The sequence below is a fragment of the Oryctolagus cuniculus genome, chromosome 4 (assembly GCF_051225735.1).
Source record: "Oryctolagus cuniculus isolate XC-2025 breed Fujian yellow rabbit chromosome 4, ASM5122573v1, whole genome shotgun sequence".
Taxonomy (NCBI): Eukaryota; Metazoa; Chordata; class Mammalia; order Lagomorpha; family Leporidae; genus Oryctolagus; species Oryctolagus cuniculus.
Window position 1 is genome coordinate 146106875 of NC_142870.1, and position 16171 is coordinate 146123045.

Here is a 16171-nt window from a genome sequence, read left to right on the forward strand (position 1 = left end):
TTAGCGAGTTTAAAATCACAACTGGAAGGTAGAAGAAACACTTTTCAAATTTATGTTGTAACATTATGAGATGTTCAGTAATACCATTAAAAATCTCTCATCTATCCTACGATCTATCTGTCGTCTAGTCCCCAAAACTTCGAAGCAGTGACGTTTTATTCATTCCTCCCTTCATTTGCTCATTTTCTCATTCACTCACCCCCAGAATTTGTTGAACGCCTACTAAATGCTAAGCACTGGTTTAAGTGCTTTGGATGTTATGACAAACAGAAGGAAGTCCTTGCTTTCCTGGAGTATACAGTTAGTGGGTGAGAGGGAGGTGGTGCTGCCTGTGGCTGTAGTTGATAAACTCATAGACAAATGAAATAGCTGTGAAGAACCTTAAAAATCAAACCAAGATGGAGTGACTTAAGCTAACACTATTAAAAACAAGAAGTCACCTTTGCCCCAAATAAAATTAAAGTTTAAAAATTATAGCCCTAAACTTTTTCCCCCAAAGCTAAAATTAGGTGCAGCTATAAAAATAAGGGACCCTATGCTTAGCTAGCTGCGACACTTGTGCCTGGCTGTGCTAAGACCTAACCCAGTCTGTATGCCTCCTAATACTCAAATAACGGTGTGGGAAGCGGGACGCTGCTCTCCCTCCAGGGGAACGAAGGGAGCGAGACATTGTGCCCCTCAGGGTGAACAAGATGACGCTCACAGGGAAAGGAAATGCTAAAGAAGTAAACAACAAAATGGCTACGAGGTGCATGCCTCCCATGTGATCCCGTAGCTGATTGGATAGAAGACGCATGCCTTTCACATGATCAGCTCATGGATTGGACTGCTGTGTGCATGGACTCTATAGTGCTTTTGATTGGTCGCTGCGGGTATATAAACCATGTGGCTTTGTGCTGGGGGCGCTCTCTGGACTCCCAAGTTCAGGAGCCCCGTCTGCGCAGACGCCGAATAAATTCTCTTGCTTTTGCATCAGCTGGTCTGGACTCTTGAGTCTTTGGGGTGTGCCTCTCGACTTGTTAGCATCCTCACTCAGAGGGTCTAACAGCTGTCGGGCGCTGGTATGTGGTTCTAACAAAAGGGCAGGCTTGTTTGTGTTATAATGAAAAGATATTGTGGGAAGCAAAGTCAAAGTGTAATTGACACATTAGTGGTGAGAACAGGAAACTGGCAGAGGTGGTGGAGGTCGCTTCCATTTCAAAGGGTTACTCCCCCCCATCAATGGAGAAGATGCCCCCACTTAGCTGCTCGATAAAAACAAAACCACTCAGGCACTTTCTGTGATTTTGCTCTACTTCCATTCATGCCCACAATTTTATACCCAAGCAACTGTACATATATTAATTGGACAATGAGGAAAATTTTCTTAAAAATTCATGTAGCATCATCAGGCAATCAGAAAACCTTATTTTGCAGTCTACAGGAACTAACCTGGTAGCACAAATTACCCGTTTGGGGCATAAAACACACTGACTTTGCAAATTGTTTTAATTTGTATATTTGTACAAAAATGGATAAGATATATTCAAGCAAAACAATTTTATGTTGTATTTGGGGTATCCGTCCATCATCTGCTCTGGGCTCTAGGTCCTTGGAGGACAGTTTGAAAACTACAAGTTAGGAAAGGGGGCAGAGGGTTTTAAAATCAGATGGATTTTTTTAAGGTTTTTATTTATTTATTTGAGAGAGAGAGTCACAGACAGAGAGAGGGAGAGACAGAGAGAGAGAGGTCTTCCATCTGCTGGTTCTCTCCCCAAATGGCCACAATGACTGGGGCTGGGCCAATTAGAAGCCAGGAGCCAGGAGCGTTCTCCAGGTCTCCCATGTGGGTGTGCAGGGGCCCAAGGACTTGGGCCGTCTTGGGACACGAGTGGGCACCACAGTGCTGGCGCCAAGTGACGGATCTCTGTCTTCAACACATCTGACTTGATGTTTGGCTCTGCCCTTGGGATTGGTCTGGACTTCAGGGTCTTCACCTACAAGGCAGAGATAGTCTATTTCCCGTGTTGTCTGCATGCATATGACGTTACACTCAAGATGTGTTGCAGTCCTTCATCCCCAGTCATCCCAGCCTGGAGCAGACTTGCAGATACCAGTCCACAAGGAGCAAGGATCTGGCCATCTGGGCTGGGTTGAGCCAGGCTGCAGTCCCCAGATGCTAGGGGCCAAGGGTCACTTGGAGGATAGGGAAGTTGTGGGGACAGGGACTTGGGCACACAAAGTAAACCAGAGACATGGGGGCACTGTGGTCACTGGCTCGGAGCAGGTTCCTCCAGGTGTGGGCAGCGAAAGCCCTTAGGGAGTTGAGCAGGGTTCTGCATTGACAAAGGTACAAGGAGTTCTCTCAGAGGACTTCAACCACCAGTTTCCTCCACCTGCACCTGCACCTGGCTGCTTGGGCCTGGTAGTAGGATTCAGTTGCCAGAGGTGCCAGCACTGGTGGCTGGAGCCAGCATTTCCGGGCTCAGGAGAGCGGACTCTATGTATCCCTTCCCCACTCCACATCTGGTGATGGCACATGGCAACTTAAAGCTGTCCATGATGGGAGCATTTACACCATGGAAACTGACAAAGGCTGTAATTCAGGGCTTTTTTCTCTCTAGCAAATGGTTTGGGAACACCCCCTGTGGATGTCAGCTTTGGAAGACTACAAATGATGTTCTCCATTTACAGACTACCCCAACATGGAGGAGCTCACCCTTGGCTGTCTTAACCCCATCTCTAACTCTGTCACCTTCAGGGAGCTTGAGACAATCCAGGGGTTTGGGAGGGGCGGAAAGGCAGTGTGAAAAGCTGGAAGACACTCAGCAGGGAGCTGTTCTGTCTACTGCCTGGTCTCCCTGACCGGTTCCCCTGCACAGAGACAAGCTGCCTGCAACCCATTATGGGAATAAAGGCAGAAGGAGGCAGCCGACCCTTTGTACATCAGTGAGAATCTACTCCCTGGGGGAACTGAGAATGAATTAGAAAAGGAGTGAGCTTGCAGCATGGGACTGGAGGTGCTGGCACTGAGGGCATTCCTGTTCATGGGTAGGGGCTATGCTTAGGGTTCCAGAAATTAGAAGGGGTTCAGAGGCAATGGAAGACAAAGTGGCCTGGTGTTGCTTGAACTTCCTCTTGGGCTGGGCCTGCCCCCAGGGAAGAGGCCCAATCCTCTCTTTATCTTTCTCTTTCCTTAGCTTGAAGCCCTGGGCCCTGAGGTCTGTAGATTAGAATTGCAGCTTGACAGGCTCTGGGGAAATACAGAGGAATATGCTATACGTTACCAATCAGCATTCCGAGAGCACAGTTAACAACTGTCTGTAGCTGTCGTTATTTAATCAGTCGGGATATTTCTGAAGTTTCATATAGAACAAGATGGGTTTCCTTACCAACTCACATGACAATTTCGGAGATGTCTTGTTTTAATTTCTGACTCCTGCTTTGTGGGTAGAAGCTTTTAATCCCTTAGTAGTCCCTACACTCTGAGCATCCCTGTCAAAAGGTAAATGAGGTGAAAACAAGTACCTAAATGCACTAGCGTCACCTGGCTTTTAAATGCACGATTTCGTGGAGAGCAAACCATCGACAGGTGGCTACAACCCAGAGCATGCGAATTCTCAAAGAAGAGAACATGGTCATGGATGTAGATGAATTTCCAGAAGTTTCCCACTGCTGCTGCCAGTCTAGTGCTATGTGAAACAAACAATAAAACACTGCAAAACTTAGTGGCTTCGCCGCCATCATTTCTGTTCTCTGGCAGCTGGAGGGCCTGGTATTAAGGTAGGGCGTGGCTGAGTGACTCCTCTGCACGGAGTGCAGTCGCTCACCAGTTCTCAGCTGCTAGATGGTTACTGCGGAGTGGTGGGGACCACTGCCATGTCTGGTGCGTTAGTGGGGTGCAGTCGTGTCTGGCGTGTTAGTGGGGTGCACATAGGTTGGGCTCAGCTGAGACCGACAGGAGCAGCTCTCTGTGGCCTCCTCACCATGGTGGTCTCAGAATAATCGGGCTTCTCCCCTGGCAGATGGAATCCCCCAGAGTAGATGTCACATGAGAACCTGGCAGAAGCTCCATGGCCTTTTCTGACTTTGCTCAGTACTCAAGTGGCATGGCTTCCATGTCACTCCACCGGGAGCAAGCGAGTCCTCAGGACAGTCTCCAAGGGACAGCAGTCATCTCGTGGTGGGGGTGCTGGAAAGAAGACAATGCTCCGATCATCCTTGGAAAGAACAATTCTGAGACTGGGCATCTTTGTCTGCTGGCTGCCATGTTATGCCAATCATTAGCCAAAAGTCTCCAGGGACAGCGGTTGCTGTTGAACTAACGAAACGAAGACTGAGCTAGCGTTCAGGGTCTGGAAGTGATTGTAACCTGAGCTTCATCCGCACCAGCGCTCTGAACCAAGAAATCCAAATCCTTCACGCCACAGTCCCCCCAGCACGTTGTCGATCATCGTGAGAGTTGTCATAAACATCCTCCAATATTAACATTAATTAAGTGATAAATATTTACCACGTATGCCTCTGAGGATTTCAACATTGTTACAGCTGCACTCAGACAAGCTATGACAGGGCATCAGTCTCAACTTTTAGAGAAAACAAAATCTGAGAACCACAGATGTGCACCCTAAATACCACAAACACAATTCAGGGGAGTGATGGGAGGGACATGTGGGCGAATTTCTCTAACTGCGGCAGGGTACATCCCTTTGATTGGATTTTTTCCCAAGAATTGACTTCTTTTCTGCTTTGCTAGATGACTTCTGGGGGACTGCCGCCATTCTAGTGCTTCTCTCCCACGAGCGGGGATTAGTCACGTGTGGGTGGATGAACCGATGAACCCGCCGCCACCGGCACTGGTTGACACTGTGCTGCTCCATAAATCGTATTTGATGATTTGATGACATAACCTTTAGATCTGAAATTGCAGCTGTAGAGGGCTGTCAGGAAAACCTCCTTTGGTCATACGTCATCTGGATTTATCAGAAAACATATATTACTCTTCGGTTTGTGAAAACCTGGTGTATTTGAATTTCTCCTTGAGCAAATGTTTTAGGAATCAATTGGATTGCCCCTATTGTCTTGACTAAGCTTTTTCCTCTTCTGACATCCAAGTGTTTGATCGCATACGAAAGAATGGATTCAACATTTAAATATCTGGTGTATTTAGGCAATCATTTGTCTTTTTAAATTTTTTGGAAACCTCACTATCTTATGAAAGTCTGCCAAATACAGTTTTTCTTTAAAAATACTTGCAGTGTTTTTTTTTCTTTTAAAAGATTTATTTATTTATTTGAAAGACACAGTCACAGAGAGGCAGAGGCAGAGAGAGGGAGAGAGAGATCCTCCATCTTCTGGTTTACTCCTCAAATGGCTGCAACGCTCAGAGCTGTGCCAATCCGAAGCCAGGAGCCAGGAGCTTCCCTCAGGTCTCCCACGTGGGTGCAGGGGCCCAAGGACTTGGGCCATCTTCTACTGCTTTCCCAGGCCATAGCAGAGAGCTGGATTGGAAGTGGAGCAGCCAGGACCCAAACCGGGTCCCATACAGGATGCCAGCACTGCAGACTGGGGCATTAACCTGCTGTGCCACAGCGCTGGCCCCTCTTTGCTCTTTCATCCCTCATCCGTGCCCGTCGTTTTCAAGTGTCGCCTGTTCAGAATGGGAAATATCCCTAGGAACCATTGTAGGACGCTACCCGGATCCGACATCCTGATGGACAGGGACGATGGGCTAGGGGCATGTTTCTCAGGCCCCTACAGTTGTCGAACTTTCGGACAGCCCTTATGCACCCTGAGCCTCCTGGGAACCCAGAGCTCTGGGAACCGAGAGACAGGTCCAATGGGAAGCAGTAGAGGGTGTTCACACTCCAGGAGACACAATGCCTCTTACATAACCCTGAACGCCGGGCACGCAAGGGAAGCCTGTCCCAGCCCTGTCCAGTGGAACTGTGGCTCTCTTAAACACCACGACCAACACTCAGCTATGGCATTTGCTTCCTACGGCTTGGGTCTTGTGAATCTTCTATTTCCTTCCTTTTGTGGGGAGGTGTTAAGGGGATGTTATCCTGTCCATATTTTTTCATGCATCTCTGCACAGCATGCAGGAGCTATTGTGTATGTCGGATTCTAACCAGCTCCTACCTTCAGTTCCCTTTACTCTGATTTCACGATTTATGCTTTCCACTCGTTTGCAAGCACCCTCCAAAATGCTTTGAAATGAGTCCAGTTATGAGGAAAGAAACCACATGGCCTATGCATGCTTGTCACTTTCCTGGTGTTAAATAAGGGAGAAAAATGTGCTGGATGAACTAGGAGGTGCAGCAAGAGTGCAGTGAGCTATGGGACAGAGGGGTGAGCTCCCAGGGAGGTGCAGAGCTGAATTATAAAGATGGAATGTTAAGGCCGGCCAGTGCCTGAGGCCAGTCGGTGAGCAGAGGGGGCACCCTAGGGAGGGGAGGTTTGCTCTGCTTGGAGTTCATTAGGATATCTGATGGAAGTAAAAGGTGCTCCTCTTAATTTTAGACAGATAACCAGTGACGATGACACAAATATTGGAAAATACAGATACTTTCTCTCCCATCTCATATGCTACTAACATAGAAGGGATAGTTCAAGCTTTCAGGGAAAATAGTAATATGGAAAAAAAAAACAGGCATAGAGTTAAAAAATTTTGCACCAAAATGAACTTAGGTTTTAATTACACTTTCTGCACACTTTTTGGAATGCCTTTGTATTTCAAAGAACAGTACTTTATTTTTTTTTGTTTGTTTTAGTTCTTCTATAATTCTAAATTATGTATTTCCCCTCCTGATTCAGTAATGCAGAATGGTTTAGCAACTTTAAGTGTAGTTATTGCTTTCCTGCTATGATAAATCATGAAAGTTCATTTATTTTCTACCTCTTATTTCCAACTTTTTTTTTTTTTTTTGACAGGCAGAGTGGGCAGTGAGAGAGAGAGACAGAGAGAAAGGTCTTCCTTTTGCCTTTGGTTCACCCTCCAATGGCCGCCGTGGCTGGCAGACCGCGTTGATCCGATGGCAGGAGCCAGGTACTTATCCTGGTCTCCCATGGGGTGCAGGGCCCAAGTACCTGGGCCATCCTCCACTGCACTCCCTGGCCACAGCAGAGAGCTGGCCTGGAAGAGGGGCAACCGGGACAGAATCCGGCACCCCGACCGGGACTAGAACCTAGTGTGTCGGCGCCGCAAGGCGGAGGATTAGCCTAGTGAGCCACGGCGCCGGCTGTTATTTCCAACTTTTAAATTTGCCCTATGTGTAATTCTTCTATTTGCCACCTTTAAAAGTAATGTGCCTCTGTATTTTGAAAAATAGAGAGATAAAGCCAGAGGAGAGACAGAGAGAGAGCAAGGGAGGGAGAGTGAGCAGCCAAGGCTGGGCCAGGCTGAAGCCAGGAGCTCAAAACTCAATCTGGGGGTCAGTGCCCTGGTGTAGCAGGTTAAGAAATCTGTCCCCTGCAGTGCTTGCATCTCATATGGGCGCCAGTTCGAGTCCCGGCTGCTCCACTTCTGATCCAGCTCTCTGCTATGGCCTGGGAAAGTAGCAGAAGATAGCCCAAGTCCTTGGGCCCCTGCACCCACGTGGGAGACCAGAAGACGCTCCAGGCTCCTGGCGTTGGATTGGCGCAGCTCCAGTCATTGCTCCCATTTGGGGAGTGAACCAACAGGTGGAAGATCTCTGTCTCTCTTTGTCTCTGTCTCTGCCTCTCTATAACCCCACCTTTCAAATAAATAAATAAATCTTACAAAAAAAAAAAAAAAAGCCCTCCTCGAGGCTGGTACTGTGGCACAATAGCTTAATTCTCCACCTGCACTGATGCATCCCATATGGATGCTGGTTCTAGTCCTGACTGCTCCACTTCTGATCCAGCTCCCTGCTAATGTGCCTGGGAAAGCAGTGGAAGATGGCCCTAGTCCTCCGGCCCCTGCACCCGAATGGCAGACCTAGAAGAAACTCCTGGATTTGGATCGGCACAGCTATAGCTGTTGCTGCCATTTGGGGAGTGAACCAGTGGATGGAAGACCTCTCTCTCTCTCTCTCTCTCTCCCTCTCCTCTCTCTGTAACTCAGACTTTCAAATAAAGTAAATAAATCTTAAAAAAAGAATTAAGATATAGGAGTAATTAAGCTCTTCATGCTTTGTTTACATTGGTGCCAGCACCCATATATCCTAAGCACTGCTTATCTTGTTGGTCGCTGGATCATTCGCTCAGGAGTCATTTAGTGGGACCTGTATCTACAGAGAAAGCCACAGCACTCTCCAAATCCACACCTCTCAAAGGAGAATGTTGCAAATGCCAAGATCAAAGGGACCCTCAAAATTATGCCGTGTCTATTTTTCTTTGTATTTAGCTTGGTCATTTGATGTTTTTTCTTAGTCTAGAGTTCTGTTTTCTTATTGATACAAATATTTGCCTTCAGAACAAAAGGAAAAGCACATGTCTAAGACTAGCCAGCACCTGCAGCACATTTGTTGGGTGGCACATTGGAGGAGAGCGGCGGCGGAACTGATGCACAGGGATCGCTGTGTGGGGACCTCAGTTGGGGTGTCCCCAAAGACCCATGCACAAAGGCTTGGGCCTCAGGGTGGTGTTGTTGAGAGGTGGTGGACCATGAGGAGGTAGGGCTTGGTGAGAGGGTCAGGGCTATGGAAGAGGAAGAAGGCTCCCTTGTAACACCCGTGAGCTCTCCAGAAAGGGTTGCTATAAAAGCCCGAGTTTGGGCCCACCCACTCTCTCTCTGTTCTCTGAGTCGCCATGGGGTCCTTCCTGCATAAGCACTCTGCCATCTGCTGTGAGGCCTTTGCCACAGCTTGCATAATGCTTCGTAGTTTCAGCCTCCAAAACTGTGAGCCAAGTAAGCCCCTCTTTGGGGTAGCGTGCCTCCGATGTTTCTTTGTAGAAATGAAAAGTTGACTCATAGAGCGATCATTCCATGCTTTCTTTTCATGGCACTTTGGGAGTTTTTTTAACTCCTTCATTTTTTTCCTTTTCTTTTTTAAAGTGCATATATGGTAAAATGGCTTCTTTTTCTTTTAGCACGTGGATGGTTTCATGTAAATACCATTATAATCAGGATGTGGAACAGCTCCTTCACCCCTACATCTCTTGTGTGCTGTCCTTCCATAGTCACACATCTCCCCAGTACCCCACTGACAACTTCTGATTCCCTTATAGCTGTCACATAAATGGAACCGCACAGTATGTAAGCAGTTGAGAGGGAGTTTTCACCAAGCCTATAGCCTTTGAGGTTCAGCCAGGTTGAATTTATCAAGTTTGTTCCTTTTACTTGCTGAATAGCATCCCACTGGGTGACTATACTCTAGTAGGTGGATGCGATCATCTCTTGAAAGACATGTAGGTTATCCTAGCTTTTAGTGATTAAGATACAGATTTTTGCGCAAATACTGCTTTCATTCTCTGGATTAAATAGCTAGGACGTGGGTTGGTGTGTCATGTAAGTTTAAATTTTACTTCATAAGAAGGTACCCAACTGTTTCCTAAAGTACTCACGTTATTTCACATTTCTATTGCAATGAATGAGATTTGCTTCACATTCTTGCCAGTGCTTGATACTGGTAATTTTATTCTGGTGAGTTTTGGCCATTCTAATAAACATATGGTAGCATCTCACTGTGGTTTGAAGCAGCGTTTCCATGATGGCTGGTGATATTGTGCATGTTTTCCTGAGCTTATTTGTCATTCTTCTGGTAAAGGATCTGTTAATTTAAAACAGTTTTATAAGCAGCGGTTGTACATAGTTACGGATTACAGTGTGACCCTCCAGTACACGTCTAAGATCATATTGATCAAGCAGGAGAATCAATCTACATTTCCTCTTCTCTGACATGATTTTCTGATTGGAGGATTTGAATTTCTTTCTTGTATTTGTTCATAAGATATATACTAAGCTATTGTGAACTGTGGTTGCCTTATGAAGCTGTGTAACACTAGAAACTTATTCTTTGAATCTGACTCTGATTTAGCACCCATTACCCAAACTCACTCTATCTCTTGCTTCCCTCTCCCATCCTAGCCTCTAATTACCATTCTGTGTTGAGTTTTTCTTAGCTCCCGCCTACGAGGGAGAACATGTGGTGTTTGTCCTTCTGTGTCAGATTTATCTCACTCAATGTGCTGTCCTCCAATTCCATCCAGATGCTGCAAATCCCAGGATTTTATTCTTTCTCATGGCTGAATAGTATTCCATTGTGTATACAGCCCATATTTTCTTTATCCATTCCAATGATGATGGATATCTTGGTTGACACTACATCTTGGCTATTGAGAATAATGCTGAAATAAACACGGTGGAGCATGTGTCTCTTTCTTACAATACTTCATGTCTTTTGGGTATATGTCCAGTGGTGATATTGCTGAATCAAATGACAGCTGTTTCTAGTTTTTAAGAAATCTCCATGCTGTTTTCTACAATGGCTGTACTAATTCATATTTTCACCAATAGTGTATAAGAGTTCCCCCCTTGAGGGTGAGGAGTTGGGGGAGGAAGGGAAGGAGGAGGGGAATATTATTGTATTCTTAGAACTGTACTTAGAAACTATATTGAATATCTTCTCTGTAGTAATTTCACATAAACATGAAAAAATAAAATATCAACTAGTTAAAAAAGAGTCCCCCTCTCTGTACATGTTCCCCAGCACTTGTTACTTTCTGACTTTTTGATAGTAGCCGTTCTAACAGGAGTGAGTTGATATCTAAATGTGATTTTGATTTGCATTTCCCTGATGGAGGAAGTCCATCCTGGTCTCTCACGTGGGTGGCAGGGGCCCAAGCACTTGAACTGTTTTCTGCTGCTTTCCCAAGCACATTAGCAGGCAGTTGGATCAGAAGGGGAGTAGCTGGGACTCAAACAGGCACTTTGATATGGGATGCTGGCATCACAAGAGGCAGCTTAACTCTCTCTGCCATGACACTAATCCCTGTATTTGGTATTTGAGAACTGTCTATTAAGGTCCTTTGCTTATTTGTTAATTGGATTGGTTGTTTTTCTTGATTGCTGAGTTTTTTTGAGTTCCTGGTATATTATGGATATTAATCTCTTGGTGGATAAGTTGCTTCCATGGGCCAGCACTGTGGCGCAGTAGGTTAATCCTTTGCTTGCAGTGCTGGCATCCCATATGGGCACCAGTTCTAGTCCCGGCTGCTCTTCTTCCCATCCAGCTCTCTACTATGGCCTGGGAAAGCAGTAGAAGATAGCCCAAGTGCTTGGGCCCCTGCACCTGTATGTGAGACCAGGAAGATGCCTCTGGCTCCTGGCTTCAGATCGGCACAGCTCCAGCCATTGTGGCCATCTGGGGAGTGAATCAGCAGGTGGAAGACCTCTCTATCTGTCTCTACCTCTCTCTGTAACTCTGTCTTTTTTTTTTTAAATTTATTTGACAGATAGAGTTAGAAAGTGAGAGAGAGAGAGAGAGACAGAGAGAAAGGTCTTCCTTCCATTGGTTCACTCCTCAAATGGCTGCTACGGCCAGCGCTGGCCTGATCTGAAGCCAGGAGCAAAGTGCCTCCTCCTGGTCTTCCATGTGGGTGCAGGGGCCCAAGCACTTAGGCCATCCTCCACTGCCTTCTCAAGCCACAGTAGAGAGCTGGACTGGAAGAGGAGCAACCATGACTAGAACCCCGTGCCCATATGGGATGCCAGCGCCGCAGGCAGAGGATTAGCCAAGTGAGCCACGGCGCCAGCTCCTGTCTTTCAAATAAATAAAATACATCTTAAAAAAAAAGTTGCTTCCAAATATTTTCTCCCATCCTGTCAGATGTCTCTTCATTCTACTGACTGTTTCTTTCACTGTGCAAAATTTTGAGTTTGATATCAACCCCTTTGTCTAGTTTCATTTTTCTTGCCTTCATTTTTGGGGGTCTTACCAAAGGAATCATTGCTTACACCAGTATCCTAACATGTTTCCCCTATGCTTTCTTCTAGCAATTTCATACTTTCAGGTCTTACATTTAGGTCTTTGATTCAACTTAAGTTGATTTTTATATATGTTAAGAGGTGGGGATCTAATCTCCTTTGTAGTCTGGTTATTCTGCAGGGCACAAGTGAATACAGGGTCTCTATACAGCCATCTTGGATCTCTTCTTAACCCATTTTCTGTCCCTGTTGAGTTGCCTATTGTGTGTCTTATAAATGGGGTAATACAGCCTGTGCTTTTTCTAACTGTGCTACTGTGTGTGACTTGTGGTTTTGATTTGCATTTCCCTGATGATCAATGATGTGAAGCATTTTTTTTTCAGATGCTTGTTGGTGATTTTTTTCTTTATTCCATTAAGATGATATTTTTCGTAAGTTGAACCAACCTTGCATTCCTGGAATAATTCCCACATGTTTGTGGTGTATAATACTTTATATATTACTATATTAAGTTTTCCAGTATTTTGTAGGGATTTTTGCATCTTCATAAGGATACTGGTCTGTAGTTTTCTTTTTTGTGATTTGTTTGTCTGGTTTTGGTATCAGGGTAATATTGGTCTAACATGACGAGTTGAGAAGTGTATTCTATTCACCTATTGGAAGAGTATGTGAAGGATTGGTACTAATTGTTCTTTTTTTTTTTTTTTTGACAGGCAGAGTGGACAGTGAGAGAGAGAGACAGAGAGAAAGGTCTTCCTTTTTGCCGTTGGTTCACCCTCCAATGGCCACCGCGGCTGGCGTGCTGCAGCCGGCGCACCACGCTGATCCAATGGCAGGAACCAGGTACTTATCCTGGTATCCCATGGGGTGCAGGGCCCAAGTACCTGGGCCATCCTCCACTGCACTCCCTGGCCACAGCAGAGAGCTGGCCTGGAAGAGGGGCAACCAGGAGAGAATCCGGTGCCCCGACCGGGACTAGAACCCGGTGTGCTGGCGCCGCTAGGGGGAGGATTAGCCTAGTGAGCCACGGTGCCTGCCACTAATTGTTCTTCAAGTATTTAGTTAAATTCAATGATAAGCCTGTTTGGGGCTGAGCTTGCTTTGTAGCTGGGTGTTTATTTATTCACCCTCTTTACATGTTCCAGGTCTATTCAGATTATTTCTTATTCAATCACTTTTAGTATTTTGTGCTGAAGAATTTGTTTAGTTCCTCTAAGCCATAACATTTATTCATAGTATTTCCTTCTAATCCTTTGTATTTCAACATTGTCTGTAGCCATTTCTACTCTTTCATTCTTGATTTTAGTGATTGAATCTTCTCTCTATTCGTCAGTCTAGCTAAAGGTATGTCAGTACTGATTATTTCAAAGAATCTACTTTATAAAAAAAGGCTTATTTATTTATTTGAAAGAGTTACAAAGAGGGAGGGAGAGACAGATCTCTTTTTTTAAAAAAATATTTTATTTATTTATTGAGAGGTAGAGTCACAGATAGAAAGAGGACGAGACAGAGAGAAAGGTCCTCCAACCACTGGTTCACTCCCCAAATGATTGCAATAGCTGGAGCTGAGCTGATCTGAAGCCAGGAGCCAAGAGCTTTCCCCGGTTCTCCCATGCAGGTAAAGGGGCCCAAGTGCCCAGGCCATCTTCCACTGCATTCCCAGGTCATAGCAAAGAGCTGGATCGGAAGAGGAGCGGCCAGGTCTAGAATGGGGGCCGAAATGGGATGCCGGCACCGCAAGTGGAGGACTAACCTACTGCACCACAGCACTGGCCAGAGAGGTCTTTCATCTACTGGTTCATTCCCCTCATGGCTCCAAAGGTGAGGGCTGAGCTAGGCAGAAATCAAAAGGCAGTAACTCCATCTGGGTCTCCCATAGGAGTAGCAGGAGCCCAAGCCATCTTCTGTTGGGCCATCTTCTGTTGCTTTTCCCAGGTCATTAGCAGGTAGCTGGATGCGGGATGCCAGCATTTCAGGCTGCAGCTTAACCTGCTGTAGCACAACGCCAGCCTCTAAAAACCAACTTTTTATTTCATTGATTTTCTCTATTCCTTTCTATTTCATTAATTTCTTCCCTAATTTTATTTATTTCCTTGTGTTTGCTCTGTATTTCTTCTCCTCTTTTCCTAGTTATTTTATGGTGAAAGGTTACATTATTGATTTCATAGCTTTCTATTTTTTATAGAACATTTATATTTCTTTTTTTAAAGATTTTATTTATTTGAGAGGTAGAGTTGCAGATAGTAAGAGGGAGAGACAGAGAAAGAGGTCTTCCAACCACTGGTTCCCTCCCCAAATGGCCGCAATGGCCAGAGCTGCTCTGATCCAAAGCCAGGAGCCAGGTGTCTCCTCCTGATCTCCCACACGGGTGCACGGGCCCAAGCACTTGGGCCATCCTCCACTGCTCTCCCAGGCCATAGCAAAGAGCTGGATTGGAAGAGGAGCAGCCAGGACTAGAACCGGCATCCATGTGGTATGCCAGTGCCTCAAGCAGAGGATTAACCTACTGCGCTGTAGCACTGGCCCCGAAAATTTATATTTCTAAACTAGTTTAATACAAGAGTATTTAAAGAAGTTCATGGAAAATGGAACTAAAAGATACTTTTATTCTGATGCAAAAAATTGAAATCAATGCATTTAAGTGGTCTTCAGAAAATTCATGTAAATGCACATTATGAAAAAAAACTACATTGATTTTAGAAAATTGCACCAAAACAATCTGACCCGTTGATCTTATTTCCCATGTTCTTCTGGAGTTACCTTTTATAGCCATTTACAGTTACAGATTCCCATCTGCACACTGCATTGGAGGCAGCTTCTAAGTTTTGGTATGTCGCACATTCTCTTACACTTATTTCAAGATATTTCCTGTGTTTCCTTGAAATTTCTTCTTACGCCCCTTTATTATTTGTATTTAGTGTTGCTTTCTTTTTTAATTTTTTAAAAAATATATATTTATTTATTTGAAATGCAGAGTTACTGAGAGAAAGAGAGAGAGAGAAGTAGAGATGGGGAGAGGGAGAGAGAGACAGAGACAGAGACAGAGACAGAGACAGAGAGAGAGGTCTTTCATCTGCTGGTTCACTCCCCAAATGGCTGCTGGCGTGAGCTGGGTCAGATCTGAAGCCAGGTGCTTCATCAGGGTCTCCCGCGTGGGTGCAGGTGCCCAACCTCATGAGCTGTCCTTTGCTGCTTTCCCAGGCACATTAGCAGGGAGCTGGATTGGAAGTGGATCAGCTGGCACTCAAACTGGGACTCAAACCAGCGCCCATATGAGATGCCAGCACTGCAGGCAGCAGCTTTACCTGCTGCTCCACAGCAGTGGCCCCAGAGTTATTTTTCTGTAATTTCCACATACATGTGAATTTAAACAAATTTAATTCTATAATTATCTTTTTAATTCATGATATTATGATTGAAGAACACGCTTTATATGATTTCAATCCTTTCAAATTTATGGAAGCTTTTTTTTTTTTTTTGACAGGCAGAGTGGACAGTGAGAGAGAGAGACAGAGAGAAAGGTCTTCCTTTGCCGTTGGTTCACCCTCCAATGGCCGCCGCGGCCGGCGCGCTGCAGCCGGCGCACCGCACTGATCCGATGGCAGGAGCCAGGTGCTTCTCCTGGTCTCCCATGGGGTGCAGGGCCCAAGCACTTGGGCCATCCTCCACTGCACTCCCTGGCCACAGCAGAGAGCTGGCCTGGAAGAGGGGCAACTGGGACAGAATCCGGCGCCCCGACCGGGACTAGAACCCGGTGTGCCGGTGCCGTAAGGCAGAGGATTAGCCTAGTGAGCTGTGGCGCCGGCATTCCAATCCTTTCAAATTTATGGAAGCTGATCTTATAGCCTACCACATGACCTGTCCTGGGGTGTTCCGTGTGCATCTCCAGACCAAGCTGCTCTGTTACGGGTCGCGTGGTCTACTGGCATTTGTTAGGCCTGGTTGATTTGATGGCATTGCTGAAGGCTTCATTTCCTTGTTGAACTCCTGCCTGCCTGTTCAGTTCGTCACTGAAAGCCTGTCATTGAAGTCTACAACTGTTATTTTTGAATTGCTTATCTGCTTCTTCATTTTAGTCCCATTTTGCTTCATTTATTTTTGCTCTCTGTTGTTAGGTGACACTTGATTCTTTTCAGGCAGTGTTTTGGTTTTCATTATCCTTTACATTTTAAATAGTTTGAAATCATGGTCAGCATTTCTTTCCTATCTTATGTAATCTGATGTTCTGAAACGTGATTCTACTGCTCACTGAGCCTGCTGATCTCATGACGCTGAATATTTTTCTCCTATGTTGTTTAAGTT